We start from the raw sequence: 18,236 nt of genomic DNA, 5'->3' as shown, positions 1-18,236 counted from the left end.
TATTTATATAATAAAAATATCAACACCCGTTCATAAAAGTTAAAAAAGTCCCGATCGGCAAGCCACGGATGTTTAATATTTTTTGACTTGTATAAAAAGTATATGATACCAAAAGACACTCGGAAGAGGTTCTGTATGTGTGCGTCAAGTCTTTGAAATACAAAGTGACGAATTTTAACATATCCATCAATATAATTCTAGTGTCATTTTCAATAAGATCTATGTGAACAGAAAATATACACGTTGTGACATTTTCAATAAGATCTATGTGTACAGTGAAAATACATTTAGTGACATTTTCAATTAGATCTATGTGTACAGTTTAAGATACATGTAGTGACATTTTCAATAAGATCTATGTGTACAGTGAAGATACATGTAGTGACATTTTCAATAAGGTCTATGTGTATAGCGAAGATACATGTAGTGACATTTTCAATAAGATCTATGTGTACAGTGAAAATACATGTAGTGACATTTTCAATAAGATCTATGTGTACAGTGAAGATACATGTAGTGACATTTTCATTAAGATCTATGTGTACAGTGAAGATACATGTAGTGATATTTTCAATAAGATCTATGTGTACAGTGAAGATACATGTAGTGACATTTTCAATAAGATCTATGTGTACAGTGAAAATACATGTAGTGACATTTTCAATAAGATCTATGTGTACAGTGAAAAAACATGTAGTGACATTTTCATTCAGATCTATGTGTACAGTGAAGAAACATGTAGTGACATTTTCAATAAGATCTATGTGTACAGTGACGATACATGTAGTGACATTTTCAATAAGATCTATGTGTACAGTGATTATACATGTAGTGACATTTTCAATAAGATCTATGTGTAGAGTGAAGAAACATGTAGTGACATTTTCAATAAGATCTATGTGTACAGTGAAGATACATGTAGTGACATTTTCAATAAGATCTATGTGTACAGTGATTATACATGTAGTGACATTTTCAATAAGATCTATGTGTACAGTGAAGATACATGTAGTGACATTTTCAATAAGATCTATGTGTATAGCGAAGAAACATGTAGTGACATTATCAATAAGATCTATGTGTATAGCGAAGATACATGAAGTGACATTTTCAATAAGATCTATGTGTACAGTGATTATACATGTAGTGACATTTTCAATATGAGCTATGTGTACAGTGAAGAAACATGTAGTGACATTTTCAATAAGATCTATGTGTATAGCGAAGATACATGTAGTGACATTTTCAATAAGATCTATGTGTACAATGACGATACATGAAGTGACATTTTCAATAAGATCTATGTGTACAGTGATTATACATGAAGTGACATTTTCAATAAGATCTATGTGTACAGTGATTATACATGTAGTGACATTTTCAATAAGTTCTATGTGTACAGTGAAGAAACATGTAGTGACATTTTCAATAAGATCTATGTGTATAGCGAAGATACATGTAGTGACATTTTCAATAAGATCTATGTGTATAGCGAAGATACATGTAGTGACATTTTCAATAAGATCTATGTGTACAGTGAAGATACATGTAGTGACATTTTCATTAAGATCTATGTGTACAGTGAAGATACATGTAGTGATATTTTCAATAAGATCTATGTGTACAGTGAAGATACATGTAGTGACATTTTCAATAAGATCTATGTGTACAGTGAAAATACATGTAGTGACATTTTCAATAAGATCTATGTGTACAGTGAAAAAACATGTAGTGACATTTTCATTCAGATCTATGTGTACAGTGAAGAAACATGTAGTGACATTTTCAATAAGATCTATGTGTACAGTGATTATACATGTAGTGACATTTTCAATAAGATCTATGTGTACAGTGATTATACATGTAGTGACATTTTCAATAAGATCTATGTGTAGAGTGAAGAAACATGTAGTGACATTTTCAATAAGATATATGTGTACTGTGAAGATACATGTAGTGACATTTTCAATTAGATCTATGTGTACAATGACGATACATGTAGTGATATTTTCAATAAGATCTATGTGTACAGCGAAGATACATGTAGTGACATTTTCAATAAGATCTATGTGTACAGTGATGACACATGTAGTGACATTTTCAATTAGATCTATGTGTAGAGTGAAGATACATTTAGTGACATTTTCAATAAGATCTATGTGTACAGCGAAGATACATGTAGTGACATTTTCAATAAGATCTATGTGTACAGTGAAGAAACATGTAGTGACATTTTCAATAAGATCTAAGTGTACAGTGAAGATACATGAAGTGACATTTTCAATAAGATCTATGTGTACAGTGAAGATACATGTAGTGACATTTTCAATAAGATCTATGTGTACAGCGAAGAAACATGTAGTGACATTTTCAATAAGATCTATGTGTATAGCGAAGAAACATGTAGTGACATTTTCAATAAGATCTATGTGTACAGCGAAGAAACATGTAGTGACATTTTCAATAAGATCTATGTGTATAGCGAAGATACATGAAGTGACATTTTCAATAAGATCTATGTGTACAGCGAAGATACATGAAGTGACATTTTCAATAAGATCTATGTGTATAGCGAAGATACATGTAGTGACATTTTCAATAAGATCTATGTGTATAGCGAAGATACATGAAGTGACATTTTCAATAAGATCTATGTGTACAGTGATTATACTGGTAGTGACATTTTCAATAAGATCTATGTGTACAGTGAAGAAACATGTAGTGACATTTTCAATAAGATCTATGTGTATAGCGAAGATACATGTAGTGATATTTTCAATAAGATCTATGTGTATAGCGAAGATACATGTAGTGACATTTTCAATAAGATCTATGTGTACAGTGGAGATACATGTAGTGACATTTTCAATAAGATCTATGTGTACAGTGATTATACATGTAGTGACATTTTCAATAAGATCTATGTGTACAGTGATTATACATGTAGTGACATTTTCAATAAGATCTATGTGTACAGCGAAGATACGTGTAGTGACATTTTCAATAAGATCTATATGTACAGTGAAAATACATGAAGTGACATTTTCAATAAGATCTATGTGTACAGCGAAGATACATGTAGTGACATTTTCAATAAGATCTATGTGTACACTGACAATACACGTAGTGACATTTTCAAACATCCAAAACAACCCCTAGACCTTAATACTATTGCAGTGTAACTTTAAGAATATATATTTCAACTGGAAATCAAAACAATTAATCGATCCTCCAAATTATTGCTGTCAGGCGGCATCAGGATTTTAAAATATCATCATTCAAATGGCTTTTCGTTAGGATTCATAGCTTATGCGTATATAACTTCCCCCATTTACTACCATAACTGCATCAGTTGCTTAGTGTTGTATCATGGATGCATACATGTCCAGACACACCTTTAAGACGTGTCGGAAATATTTTCTGAATTTGACGAAAATTGCACCAGCACATTCTTTCCCCCTAATTTCTCTCTCTCCCTCTCGACCCGTGAAGATCCAGGTTAGAATAGGTCTTCAGCAACCCATGCTTGCCGTAAAAGGTGACTATGCTTGTCGTACTAGGCGACTAACGAGATCAGGTGGTCAGGCTCGCTGACTTGGTTGATGCATGTCTTTGTTTCCAATTAGCATAGATCGATACTCATGATGTCAGTCACTGGATTGCCTTGTCCAGATGCAAGTATTTACAGACCGCCGTCATATAGCTGGCATATTGCTGAGAGTGGCGTTAAACAACAAAGAAAGAAACAAACTCTTCTATCTCTCATATATACAGTTTCACAAGAAGGGTATTCAACTAGGTACGTCGTGGTAGTACTGACCTTGGTGGGGGTATCCAGGGTACCTCCCTCCGGGATATACATCCGATTTCTGACCGCGGTACGGATACTGGTCGTACACAGCACCGGAACACACCAGCACGCATGCGCATATCAGGGCAACAGACAAGATGGATGCCATGGTTCAGATTCTGAAAGAGATGAATTATCTTTAGCTGTTTTCAAATGTTTTGACAAGACGATATACAACTTCGATAGCATATACACATGACAGATCATAATACAAGATAGTCTTTGTTAAGACCGAATACAGAAGTTCAAAAACAGACATCTAGATGAAACCACACCTTCTTAGGATGGCTTTGTTATGTAGGCAAGTTCATTTACAAAGCCCCAAACCCAAACAGATTATATTTACATTTATCTAGCACTTGGATGTCAACATATATAAACAGCTTCAAAGTTTGAACAGCGTAAATGAAGGTGCTTGTTTCTGACAAATTGCCTAGTATTACCATCTAGCAATACACCAATGTCGAAGTTGTTTGCAAAGGAAAGAAGAAAAGACTCACCAGAAAGTCAGCAATCAGCCTGAAGAGAAAGATGTCAGTGTTCTGGAAAAGGCTCACGGGTCTTATATACACGTTGAACCGACGAGACGTTTTTTCGATGCATCATCTTATCATAAATTATTTGGCATCATGCGCCTTCAGTCTGTAAAAATATTTTGCTGGTCATGTCACGGTTGACTACTCAACGACAGGGACAAAAGATGTTGCAATAAGTTGTGAGGTCTTCCGCCATGGAGTTTTTTCACCTGTCATTTCTGTTTGAATTGTTCACGAAAAAACATGACAGCACTATAAGAAAACACTCATGGGATGGTTGCTTTCGTTTTCTGTACATCGGTTCTGCTACATATGATTGCGAGAAAGCCTGTTCACTTCTTCACTCTCATCCCATAGTATTGTTTCCGTTTGATTCCTGATAGAATTGACCCCCGGTATCTGTGCATGCTGTCGATTTGTTTATTTGTTTGATTGTTTGTTGTTTAACGCCGTACTAAGCAATATGCCAGCTATATGACGGCCGTCTGGAAATATTCGAGTCTGGAATTCAGACTCGATTATTTCCAGACCGCCATCATATAGCTGAAAATATTGATGAGAGCAGCGTAAATAGGTCTTCAGCAACCCATGCTTGCCGTAAAAGGCGACTTTGCTTGTCGTAAGAGGCGACTGATGGGATTGGGTGGCCAGGCTTGCTGACTTTGTTGATGCATCTCATCGATCCCAATTGCGTGGATCGATGCTCATGATGTCAATCACTGAATTGTCTGGTCCAGACTCAATAATTTCCAGACGGTCGTCATATAGGTGGAATATTGCCGAGTGCGGCGTAAAGCAACAAACAAACTATTGCTATTGTTATTATTTATAGAAATCAGTAAGAGATGATATTCAGTATGTGTATGAAGTACATTTCATATTAATGACAACAGTATTCATAATAAAGGACACATTTGCAACTTCGTATATGTCAATTCCCTTGACCACCACACATAAATGAGTGCATTAAATGCAGCTCAGCCGAATGCTGCACCTGACTTTGAGTTCACCATGTGCGCTCGAATATGGCGGCGAGTTCCGCTACATTCAAATCATCAACATTTATCAAAATGTTTTTCTCTAATGTAGAAACAGCTGTATCACTGTCGAATTAGGAAGCCCATTGCATGAAATAGATATGAATTGCACTGTTTAGCCATGTAAAGGACGAGAAAAGAAAACTTTCCTGGTCCATCAATTCCAACATTGTCACAGTCTTTCCTGGTGATAATTTAAGGTGACGAATAAAAACTCGATGTCATTGATGTTTTTTGCATGATTGGGCGCAAAACAGCGTGCCATGACGTACCACATAAAATCGTTAATGAGGGACCACGCCTCACAATCTGGAGCTATGAGCTAGACGTTGTTATTGAAGCCAGCTGTGCCACTGATAGTGTTTACAGTAAGAAGATTACTGTGTTTACCTGTTACATATTGCATGAAAAATAAGTGAACATGGTTTAACGTCACATTGGACAGTATTTCAGTCATATGTGTCAGCTTGTTTTGGGAGGAAGTGATCCAGGTCTTAGGAGTTGACATCTTTGGTGAAAGCCATCACCACGGGTGTGGTGATGAAACAAGAAACATCATCATGGCGCATCTGGGATCCATCCATCCATCCATCCATCCATCAATCGTGTTGTTTTCACAATATATTGTTACCATAGTAGTTGGCCCGGTAGATATCACAGCAGGGGCCTGATAGTGCTGATTAATCTTTTACGTTCCTTGATAAGCCTCTGGGGCGTATAGTAAGCCAACGTCATACGTTGTCGATGTGTGTGTCATGAGTTAGTAGCTATAGGTGCTCCCGTTCGATTCCCAAACCCGGACAAACCTGGTGAAAGCGACTTGACAATTGTTTGGTACCTACGTTAACTTGGTTGACCAATGCCAGATCATATTAACAGATTGACTTCGGTTGACCAAAGTTGCCCACACCTACTCAAGCCCTGGAATGCGATACTCTGTCAAAGCCTCGTCAAAGCTAATTAGTCTTAGTGATTGATTCAGTCATGGATAAAAGCATTCTATGAATATAATTAACTTGGCATTGATAGTATAAATGTATTCTAATGTGTGTTAGGGGAATTTTACTTTCGAATATAGTTATATAAACTGTGAGTAAAAAAAAACTATACCTCTCAGTTGATTTGTTAATCTGCTTTTTATATTCATTTGAACATATCTTAAGTTAGCGATATTATATAAAATGAACTGTACTGTTCTAGTCAAAGAGTACTTTGAACATTATTTGATTGAAAAATATACTTAAAATCCGCAAAATACACAACTGCTGATGGGTATCTTAGACATCTTATAAACATAATAATTTTTTCCTGTTTTTCTCCAACATTTCAAACATGTGGTCGTATGGTTGCCAATCCATTTCTTTTACCCCGGTCAATTCTATTTTAACAAAATTATCGAACAACAGATTACTTTTTACAAACTGTTGCAGGAATGAGTGATGCTTAAACAAAACTAATCAAATTTAACAACAGTTCTTTCAATTTTAAATTACATGAAATACACCAACATCGGTATACTTTCTTTTACCTCTCAGTTTAAAAACTTTAGAATCAACGTTGACGTCCAGAAACTTCCTACATTGTAACCATATGGGGAATCGTGTCTGGCTCAATTATCATAGTGTTGTAGTGTTATAACAATGATTATTACCCTCGTGTTTGAGATAAAGGTGGTAAGATACTAAATCCGTACATCACACGTGTATCGTACAAGGTTGACTTCGTTTTATTCGTTTTGATTGGATAACCCCTGACCTCTGTCACACCGGAACTTCTTTTTTCATTCATAAAAAAAAATCACGAGACGTCATTCTATTTGCAACTACACTGCACTTTATTAAACCAAACAAGATAGTCACAGGCATCAACTTCGCTTGGCATTCTATATTAGTTATGCACAGAGCTACTACAGACATGATATAATAGAGCTTATCCATTTGCAATGTATTACTACCGATCAATAGATCGAGGGTGTCTTTGAGCGTGAAGGCACCCAACCAATTTCTCGACTTTCAATTTGATTTAACATTAAGGGATACGCGTGGTGAAATGAAGTCAGTTGTCTTTTCTTATTCCGATGGTGACCTTGCCCATCGTTCGAAGCCGTCACTGACATGCAAACAGACCTGAGTTTGTCGGTTTTAACGTCTTCAGTATCGGGTCGTACAGATAACATGAATGTCTTTCTGATTTCTCTTTTCCAAAATGGTAGGACAGGATATAAATTAAGGAAACCGCAAAATTTTGATTGCACTGCCAGGAACTCCGGTGGAGCGAGTGACCGACTGTTTGTCCGATATTTAAAGTGCAGCGCTAACTGACTTTTTATATTTTCTTATAGGTGTCGTATGCGTATGCATAGAAATGTCAACAATGCCCATATTTGGCCATATTTCATTAGTCATGCGCAACCAGATTTGCAACCGGTTTCAGTTTGATCTGTCAAAAAAAGAAAGTTTTTTTAAATGTTTTTACACTTAAAGGGGCACTGATCTAACGCAATTCCCCGGGACTGGTTGTTGCCTTTGTTATTGTTTTTCCCAGTGAGTACCCGGATGTATAGCAGAAATCTAGACTAGTTCACGACCTCTGCTGCGCCATTCGTAAGCGCATTAGTCACTTTTATTGTTAGTAATAAGGGCGTATGGTCACATTGATCAACAAAATGAAATAGCATCGGTAATGGTGACGACCTTTTGATAAGTCACTTGCTTGGTAATTTTGCGATTTTCGTTTACACTATTTTGACTTGCAACACAAAGTAAATATTTCACCTGAGCATTGCTTTTTTTATAGTGTGTATATTTTTTTACTGTCAAATGTGTAACACATTTATTAAACGTCTAAATATTCAGTTATTTTACAAAGTGACTGAAAAACATTTCCATCTGTATTATTATGATAACAAATTCCAAACATTTTGATGTTTAATGTCATCACCAAGAGACTGAAAATGTTACGTTGAAAAGTACATTTCCATGTTGTTTGGCTTCTAATCATACATAATAATCTGTTGTGATCGTCTTAATAAATCTGGACAGATTTTTTAGTCGAAATGACTGAATATATTTACACATTTTATAAATTGCCTGAGAGAATCACATTTTACAAATTGACGGTAATCTATACATGCTTACAAAGGAAAAGACCTGTGAAACAACGTCTATCGCGCATTGAAGAATTTCCCAACCAAGACGTAGAGAAACAAGAACGAATCGGTGTAAAAGAAGGAAAACAAAATGCAAATATCATAATTACAACCTACCAAATTTATGTGTATAAATTTTAGGCAGCTTCCTTGTTCAAGGAATATATCCGTGAATATCCACACAAAGGAACAATATCCCACTCGTCTGCAGCTGTACAAAGAAATTTATTCGATGTCACGTGTCTCATTAACAATCAAATATTTTAAAAGATATATCTCGTTTCGGAATATTATAACCCGTGTTCGTTTCTCAACTGATCACTTGGATTGTTTCAGATGTTTTACATAGGTGTCACGTCTCAATGGCCGGCTGAGAAAGCCCACGTGACAACTATTTTCATAACGTCCACGGTTCCTAAAAAATCCATTGAGTGATAGATAACAATGATCAATCAATCAACGTATTATCAGTTAACCCTTTGAACAAAGTATGTTGTTTTTACATCGGCACTTCACGCCATTATATGAGTGTATTCCCTTTGTATTAGAAAACCTAGACATGTAAACACTCACTCTTGACATATCCACAGTGCAAGATAACAGTTATTTTCTGTTAATCCTTTGATGACTAGGAACGATCCGTGGATTTACAAAACAAAGTAAATCAACTGATCATTCATCTCTTGCTGGGCTGCCACGTGCATATTACATAACACACATTTCACCTCACTTCAAACCTGGATTTAGATTGAATAATTACCCCAGACACAATAAATGCCAAATGGGAACCTTTGTCAGGTAATGTCAGTGGTGCTACCATTAATTGTACCTGTAATAAATTCATTAACTGAGCATCAAGTGAATGACGACAAATACACAAATGTAGGGTTATACCAGAAAACGCGGATGCCAACAAGGGAGTAGTAATCGTATTATCGACGCAAGCCGAAATCCGAAAATCCTTTCACTGCATGGATACTTTTTTTAGTATTAAACTATAACCATCTGGGGTATTTCCAAATGACATCTGATGAGCTCCGCTGTTCTTTTTGTCTGTTTGTTTAGGCTGAAGAAATCAATTAACATGCGCCCTTTGTCGAAATCTTTATAGATCACAGTTAACCAATCAGTGTTGCCTCCAGCCTCCAAGCTGTCCTTCCAGACGGTAGCCCAGTCTCTGGTCACGCTCAGTTGTGTTGCGTAGCATCCGGGTACTCACGGGGGAAAAAACAATAACAAAGGCAACAATCAGTCCGGGGAATGGCGTTAGATTAGTGCCCCTTTAAATAGATATTTTGACGTGGGTAATAAATAAAATGCCACACTCATTCTCGTTAGATACCATTTTTACGAAACTCGTGAACGCATAGAAAGTCCACTTGTTTCATAAAAATGGTATCTAACGAGAACGAGTGTAGTATTCTCTATTTATGTTTGTATTGAGGGGTATCTCAATCCGCTACAGATAAATGAACAAGGGGAGGTCACTCTGTACATGTGGCGGTCACACCATCAGTAACCCATCAACAATGATTCATCTTTCCCTGAGGCTGCTGCTCTCCTGGTTGATGAAGATATGGATACATCCACACCTGCACGACAATCCTCACCACTACTTCTACCATCCTCCCAACCACATCTGCGGCCGTCTTCACCATCATCGACTCAGGACCACATATTCATGAGATGTATGTGATTATCTTACGTACGTAATAATGGCTACATGTCTACAGCATATCAAACGTGCACATACATATTAAACGTCAACCAGTCTCGATTATCCGTCAGAACAGATTCCACTGAGCTTAAATAAATTATATAAATATAGCAATATCACAAGAGCGATTTAGGCAATATTTATTTCTTTGCAGACTTGTCTTTGACTTAAAGATTCACCCCACACAGAGTGCACACCGAGAAGGAACAACGCCTTGCTAACAGCAGAGGCGAAACTTACGTTTCGCAAATATTATTTTTATGGATATGGATATTTGAAAAACAAATATGTAGCAGGGAATACCTGCGTCCTTCGTCTATTATGTTACAAAAACATGTATTCATATTTGTATTTATCCTGAAAAAAATATATAATTGATGTTCTATTCTGAAACTGGAAATCCTTGTTATTTTGGGTCCGCATATCGTTGCACAATCATAACAGTTCCAACAGGCACTACAAGCTGATGTGTGTGTTTGACATTCACTAAGACCACCTCCATGGTCTAGTGGAAGAGCGCCCGCCCGGAGAGCGGAAGGTCCGGGGTTCGATCCCCGGACGCGTTATACCAAAACACGTTAAAAGATGGTAATTGTCGTTATATGGCGCTCGGCAGTAAGGCGCTAAAACAAGGACCGGCTTGAAGTTAGTATACTTTGTCTGGGTTGGGTATTCATGTCAATCTGCAGCATGGTATCTCAGTGGGCTAGCACTATAACATCGGCATTAGTCCTGACTAGTTCAAGCAGACACACACACACAAAAGTGCACGTCGTTATATAAGTATAATAATCTTGAACACGACGTCAAACCTCACCTCACATACACTTAAGTACGTATATGCGCAACTATTTGTCAGGGCCACCTAAATATGTTAAAGAAAACAAAACAAAATCATAAATATACAAAGTTTATTCTTGTAATGCATGCACATTGCATAATTCAGATGCCGGATTCTGGGCCGCCTGTGGTATCCCGCCAATGTTAAAATACACAAAGTCGTGGTTATTACAAAATGAACACACCAAATGCCAGTATAACACTATTTGTCGTCACGTCATTTGTCAGATTTCAAGTCCTCGGTTATCATATTGTAAGGGGAGATTGGATAATGGATTGGTCAAGGCCTCGCGATTCACTCTGCATGTCCACTACCCATACCTCTTTCCACTGTAGTGAATTCGAACACCCAATTAGCAAGGAATATATTCATTGGTCCATCTTCGTAATTTGAGGTCACTGGATCACTGAGTTTCCAGCATTAAGCTGACATTTCGTGAACCAGTGGTACAATTTACCTACTCACCCAAATAAGACTCCCTCATTCTGTCATGAGACTATACCGACTTGTAAATTCACAAACAGTTTCATGATAGTAAGCTTGAGATGACGGATTAAGGAATACAAAGGAAACTATAAGTGAGTGAGTTTGGTTTTACACCGCTTTTATCAATATTACAGCGATATCACGGCGGGGGACAGCGAAAATGGGCTTCACACATTGTACCCATGTGGGGAATCGAACCCGGGTCTTCAGCGCGACGAGTGAACGCTTTAACCACAAGGCTAACCCCTGCCCCTAGGAAAGGATTATTTGAACTATGTATGGAAACCGTTGTAGGAATAATACTGACTTCTTTCAAATGGTTATACATTTGTATTCAGCTAATTGTATTGTAAAATTGTTAGATAATAACAACGAGTGTTAATAAACATCGGTTCTAAATATATGAACTCATCATGAACCTGTTGACTTATGTGGTATTGACCGAGGAACACCACAGCAAATAAAATGCAGTTTCCGGTATCCGGATACCTGCCGGATACCTCCGGACACTTACCCAAAACGCGTCCGGGTATCCGGTGGCAGATACCTTGCCGGATACCAGATCCGTGGTATCCTGCATGGACACCTCACCTGAAAGTATGTCACCTGGAATCCGGGTATCCGGCACCGGATACCTCACCGGATACCTCAATCTGGGTGTCCAGGGAACCGGCACCGGATACCTCATTCTGAGTTTCAAAAAACATGTCACAATTTGGGGGGTGCACTTTGTTCAATTAAGTGTGAAACACCTAAAAATATATTGGAAACTAACCATGAAAATTGAACATTGCTGAAGGTATCCGGCAGGTATCCGGCAGGTATCCGGATGCAATCTTTCGAGATGTCTTTCTCCTAGTAAATAATGTTAGGTTGGGCATAGCAGATAGCTGTAGTAATATTCTGTGTTATTTTGGTTGTAAATATCCCCTTAAAGTTGAGATCTATGGGCAGGTACTTTTGGTGAAAACATTTTTCAAATTCATATATATTTCATTTTAGATGTTCAGCGTATTAAATGAAAAGCATTCAGTCCTGGTATGATGGTATCCTTACATTTCATCTTCATATTCCCAGTTTGTTCTAGCCTAGTGGTTGAAGCGCTCGATTCACCACATCGGTACATTGCTTGGTATCACCCATCATGATATTGTTGGAATTTTGCTCATAAAGTGACATAACACCATACTCACTCTGACAAAAAAAAATGAAAGTCATTGGCTATGTGCTCACTTGGGCCTTTGTTCCTGGTGAGATTAAAAGATTATTTTGGAACTGTATCAGTACTTGTTACATCTTGACAGACGAGTTTCATTGAAGTTTGAAACAGAATATCATTAACCCAAATGGGTGCATCCACAGAAAACACCTAATAAAGTACCGGTACATAAAAATATCAATGTAATTTTTCTACTGACATGGAACTAAAAACTTTATTCAGTGAGCTGTATTAATTGTAGGAAAACATTCAGGGCATTAGTATATTTGATATATGTTAGCACCTATGTTATGAATGATCAATATCATATTTCTTTAAAGAAGCAAAACACAAATTTTTGTTTAGATAACAAATCATATTTATTGATTTTATGACATTTCATTGGTTCAGTAACCAAAGGTGTTTGCAAGAACATTCAAAAACAGAAACAGATGCTTCAATGCCATTTTCTAAATAAACAAATCAGTCAAATCTCAGAAGAATTTCAAGGGAGAAGAATATCTAAAGTCAATTATGTTTGTGCAGTAAACCACAAAAGTCATTCAGATTTGTATAGTCAGCATCAGTGTACACCACATAAACATAGTCTCACTGCTGTGGTATTAATTCCTTTAGACTTGATTAATGTCGTAATAAAACAACCTACAGAATCACACTGATGTGGCATTATTCATTCAGAATCATCACTTTCTGAGGTGAACCTGCTAGTTGTTCTGGGGAGGATTATTCATCACCCTGAGAGTCCTTTGTATGATTGTCTTCTCCAAAAGTACATGCCCATAGATCTCAACTTTAGGGGGATATTTACAACTAAAATGACACAGAATGTTACTACTGCTATCTGATATGCCCAGGCTAACATCATTTACCAGGATTAAGACATCTCGAAAAATTGCATCCGGATACCTGCCGGATACCTGCCGGATTCCTTCAGCAATGTTCAATTTTCATGGTTAGTTTCCAATATATTTTTAGGTGTTTCACACTTAATTGAACAAAATGCACCCCCAAATTGTGACATGTTTTTTGAAACTCAGAATGAGGTATCCGGTGCTGGATCCTTGGTATCCGGTGCGGATCCTTGGACACCCAGATTGAGGTATCCGGTGAGGTATCCGGTGCCGGATACCCGGATTCCAGGTGGCATACTTTCAGGTGAGGTGTCCATGCAGGATACCACGGATCTGGTATCCGGTATGGTATCTGCCACCGGATACCCGGACGCGTTTTGGGTAAGTGTCCGGAGGTATCCGGCAGGTATCCGGATACCGGAAACTGCATTTTTTTTGCTGTGCACTCGACAGTGCAAGGTCAATTTAAATGGAATGTGCAATGTATTATAATAATATCATTAATATTTTCAATACCATATGGTTAATAGTTCTTCTGTGTGGGGTATTTTGGGTAGTACGGGTATCCTGTCGGGTAGTATGGGTAGTGTCTTGGGTAGCTACCATCATCATAGGATGGTACAGATCGTCGGTACCCTGGTCAAGGTAAAACAAGATGTTATAATTATGTCAGATACATCATAAAGACAATGCCAGTATGTCTTAGTTAAAACACGTGTGTTTTGTGATATTAGATGATTCATTGGGAAGAGACGGAAATATTACATCGACACTACTGACATAATTGTATCCATATAATATTATAGAAAGTTTATTTTATAAAAGTTACTTCTGGCACTCATTACTTACTTTCATGTAATCCCGTTTGCAAGAGATAATTGTTGTGATATATATGATATGCAATATAAATAAACATTGTATTTAAATTTACGAAAATTTTAAAGACCGAATTCCATAATATAGCAAATGTTATATTTGGGATGACACTTTTTCAGTAAAGTACAGATTCTAATACTTTTGTGAGTTGAGTCGACGGCCCATCCAGGTTTCGAACCCACACTGCCAGAAGGAGGCACCTAATCACCAGAACACAATGTCAGCTTCCACAAAAACGAAACTCCGACAACTGTTAGGCAAGCCAGGGATGGGACTCAAACAAAAAAGTACTAGAATCTGTGCTCTACTTAGAAAGTGTTACCCCAAACATAACTTTTGTTACATTTGACCATTTTTTAAATGGCATTGTGTACTAGTATTCACACAAACTCCATACTATTATGATATGATATGAAGAACTTGGAATATTTATTACTCACTTCTGTAATATCCTCCATACTTATCTGGAAGAAATCACATACAGTATTCAGACAGGTGTATATATTTCAGTTCGTATACATTCAGCCATCAAAACATCATTGACTATGCACTAGTGGTAAGATGGCAGTGTAAAGGCATTGGCGAACGATAGCTGTATTAGCCATCCAAAACAGGATCTTCCACAGGAGATATCTCCGAGGATGACTGAAATTATATAGTAAAACTTTGCACACCTTTCTGACGTCATCTGTTTCATGATGTCACAATCAAATGGAATTCCAAAACGTTCTGCCACTGTTTGTTTGTTGTATAACACCGCACTCAGCAATATTCCAGCTATATGACGGCGGTCTGTAAATAATCGAGTCTGAAGCAGACAATCCAGTGATTGACATCATGAGCATCGATCCACGCAGTTGGGATCGATGACAGGCATCAATCAAGTAAGCAAGCCTGACCACCCGATCCCGTTAGTCGCCTCTGACGACAAGCATAGTCGCCTTTTACGGCAAGCATGGGTTGATGAACGTTCTGACACTGAAGCTTGTTAGCTGTACTTTTACACGCAAGGCCCTAGATATGGTTATTGGTGTTTACAAACTGAACAAGAGGCGCAAGAATGACTTGGGATGATAAATTGAATCTTACCCTCGAATGGTCATATAATAAAAGTATTAACACTCGTCCATAAAAGTTAAAAAGTTCCGATCGGCAAGGCACGGATGTTAAATATTTTTGATTTGTATCAAAATATATGATATTTAACGACACTCGGGTGAGGTTCTGTTTGTGTGCGTCAAGTCTTTGAAATGTAATGTGACGAATTTTAACACACCCATCAATATAATTGAAGCGTCATTTTCAATAATATCTATGCGTACAGTTCATAATACTGTTGCAGTGTACCTTTAAGAACATATTTCAACTGGAAATCAAAACAATTAATCGATCCTCCAAATTATTGCTGTGTCAGTCAGCATAAGGATTTCAATATATCGTCATTTTTGTTAAATGGCTTTTCGTTAAGATTCATAGCTTATGCGTAGATAACTTTCCCCATTTACTACTATAACTGCATCAGTTGCTTAGTGTTGTATAGTGGATGCCTACATGCCCAGATAAACCTTTAAGATGTGTCGGAAATGTTTTCTGAATGCGACGAAAATCGCACCAGCACCCACTACTTTCTATTTTCCCATGACTATCTCTCTCTCCCGACCTGTGAAGATCCAGGCTAGAATAGGTCTTCAGCAACCCATGCTTGCCGTAAAAAGTGACTATGCTTGTCGTAAAAGGCGACTAACTGGATCAGGTGTTCCAGATTCGATTATTTAGAGCCCGCTGTCATAAGGCTGTCATATTGCTGAGAGCGGCGTTAGATAACACAGAAAGAAAGAAACAAACAAATTATCTCTCATATATACAGTTTTACCAGAATGGTGTTGAACTGGCTACGTCGTAGTAGTACCGACCTTGGTGGGGGTAGCTGCCGGGCTGGTACTGGCCTCCGGGGTACACATCTGACTTCTGACCGTGGTACGGATACTGGTCGTACACAGCACCGGAACACACCAGCACGCATGCGCATATCAGGGCAACAGACAAGATGGATGCCATGGTTCAGATTCTGAAAGAGATGAATTCTCTTTAGCTGTTTTCAAATGTTTTGACAAGACGATATACAACTTCGATAGCATCTTCACATTGTAGATCATAATACAAGATATTCTTTGTTAAGACCGCAACCGAATACAGAAAATCAAAAGCAGACATCTACATGAAACCACACCTTCTTAAGGTGGCTTTGTTATATAGGTAAGTTCATTTAAAAAGCCCCAAACTCAAACAGATTATATTTGCATTTATCTAGCACTTGGATGTCAACATATATAAACAAGCTTCAAAGTTTGAACAGCGTAAATAAAGGTGCTTGTTTGAGACAGATTGCCTCGTATTACCACCTAGCAATGTTGCGAGCAATGTCGAAGTTGTTTGCTAAGGAAAGAAGGAAAGACTCACCAGAAAATCAGCAATCAGTCTGAAGAGAAAGATGTCAGTGTTCTGGAAAAGGCACGCGGGTCTTATATACACGTTGAACCGACGAGACCTTTTTTCAATGCATTATCTTATCATAAATCATTTGGCATCATGCGCCTTCAGTTTGTAAAAATACTTTGCTGGTCATGTCACGGTAGACTGCCCAGCGACAGGGACAAAAGATGGTGTAATAACTTGTGAGGTCTTCCGCCATTGAATTTTTTCCGCTGTCATTTCTTTTTTAATTGCTCACGTGAAACATGACAACACTATAAGGAAACGCTCATGGGATGTTAGCTTTCGTTTTCTGTACATCAGTTCTTCTACATATGATTGCGAGAAAGCCTGTTCACTTCTTCACTCTCATCCAATGGTATTGTTTCCGTTGGATTCCTGATAGAATTGACCCCCGGTACCTATGCCATGCTGTCGATTTGTTTATTTGTTTGTTTGTTTGTTGTTTAACGCCGTACTCAACAATATGTCAGCTATATGACGGCGGTCTGGAAATAATAGAGTTTGGATCAGACAATCTGGAGACTGACATCATGAGCACCGATCCGCGCAATTGAGATACGATGACATGCATCAGCCAAGTCAGCAAGCCTTACCACCCGATCCCGTTAGTCACCTCTTACGACAAGCAAAGTCGCCTTTTACAGCAAGCATGGGTTGAAGACCTATTCTACTCCAGATCTTCACAGGTGGCATGTTGTCGATTAAACAGATTGGCGGAGTGTGTGTCGCCATGACCAGATTGCGTAGATCTTAGGTCACTGAAATGCTTTCAATCACTGGGTTGTCTGGTCAAGACTAGATTATTTTAATTGCTGACACTCACTCACTCACTCGAGCTATAATTATTATGATTTTTGTTTTAACTATTAGTTTTGGCGACTGACGGGATCGGTTGGCCATGCTCGCTGACTTGGTTGATGCATGTTATCGTATCACAATTGCGTGGATCGATGCTCATGATGTCAATCACTGGATTGTCTGGTCCAAACCCAATTATTTCAGTTTCAGATGATATTCAATATGTGTGAAAGACATTTCCAATTAATTGCAACAGTTTCCAATAAGGGACACATGTGCAACTTTGTGTGTGTAAATTCTCTTGGCCACCACAGATAAATGAGTGCATCAAATGCAGCCCAGCCGAATGCTGCACCTGATTTCCAGTTTACGCTCGACGCG

The 18,236-nt window shown here is 37.8% G+C and overlaps 1 pseudogene; it reads right to left on the bottom strand.

Moving 5' to 3' along the window:
• Positions 1–16,619, bottom strand: part of LOC139454825 (uncharacterized) — a 47,926-nt pseudogene extending 31,307 nt beyond the window's left edge.
• Positions 16,620–18,236: the final 1,617 nt, after the last annotated feature.

This window comes from Haliotis cracherodii, unplaced genomic scaffold (genome assembly GCF_022045235.1).
Source record: "Haliotis cracherodii isolate W230 unplaced genomic scaffold, xgHalCrac1.p SCAF_11, whole genome shotgun sequence".
Taxonomy (NCBI): Eukaryota; Metazoa; Mollusca; class Gastropoda; order Lepetellida; family Haliotidae; genus Haliotis; species Haliotis cracherodii.
The sequence above is the reverse complement of the archived record's forward strand: the minus strand, read 5'-3'. Positions and strand labels throughout refer to the sequence as shown.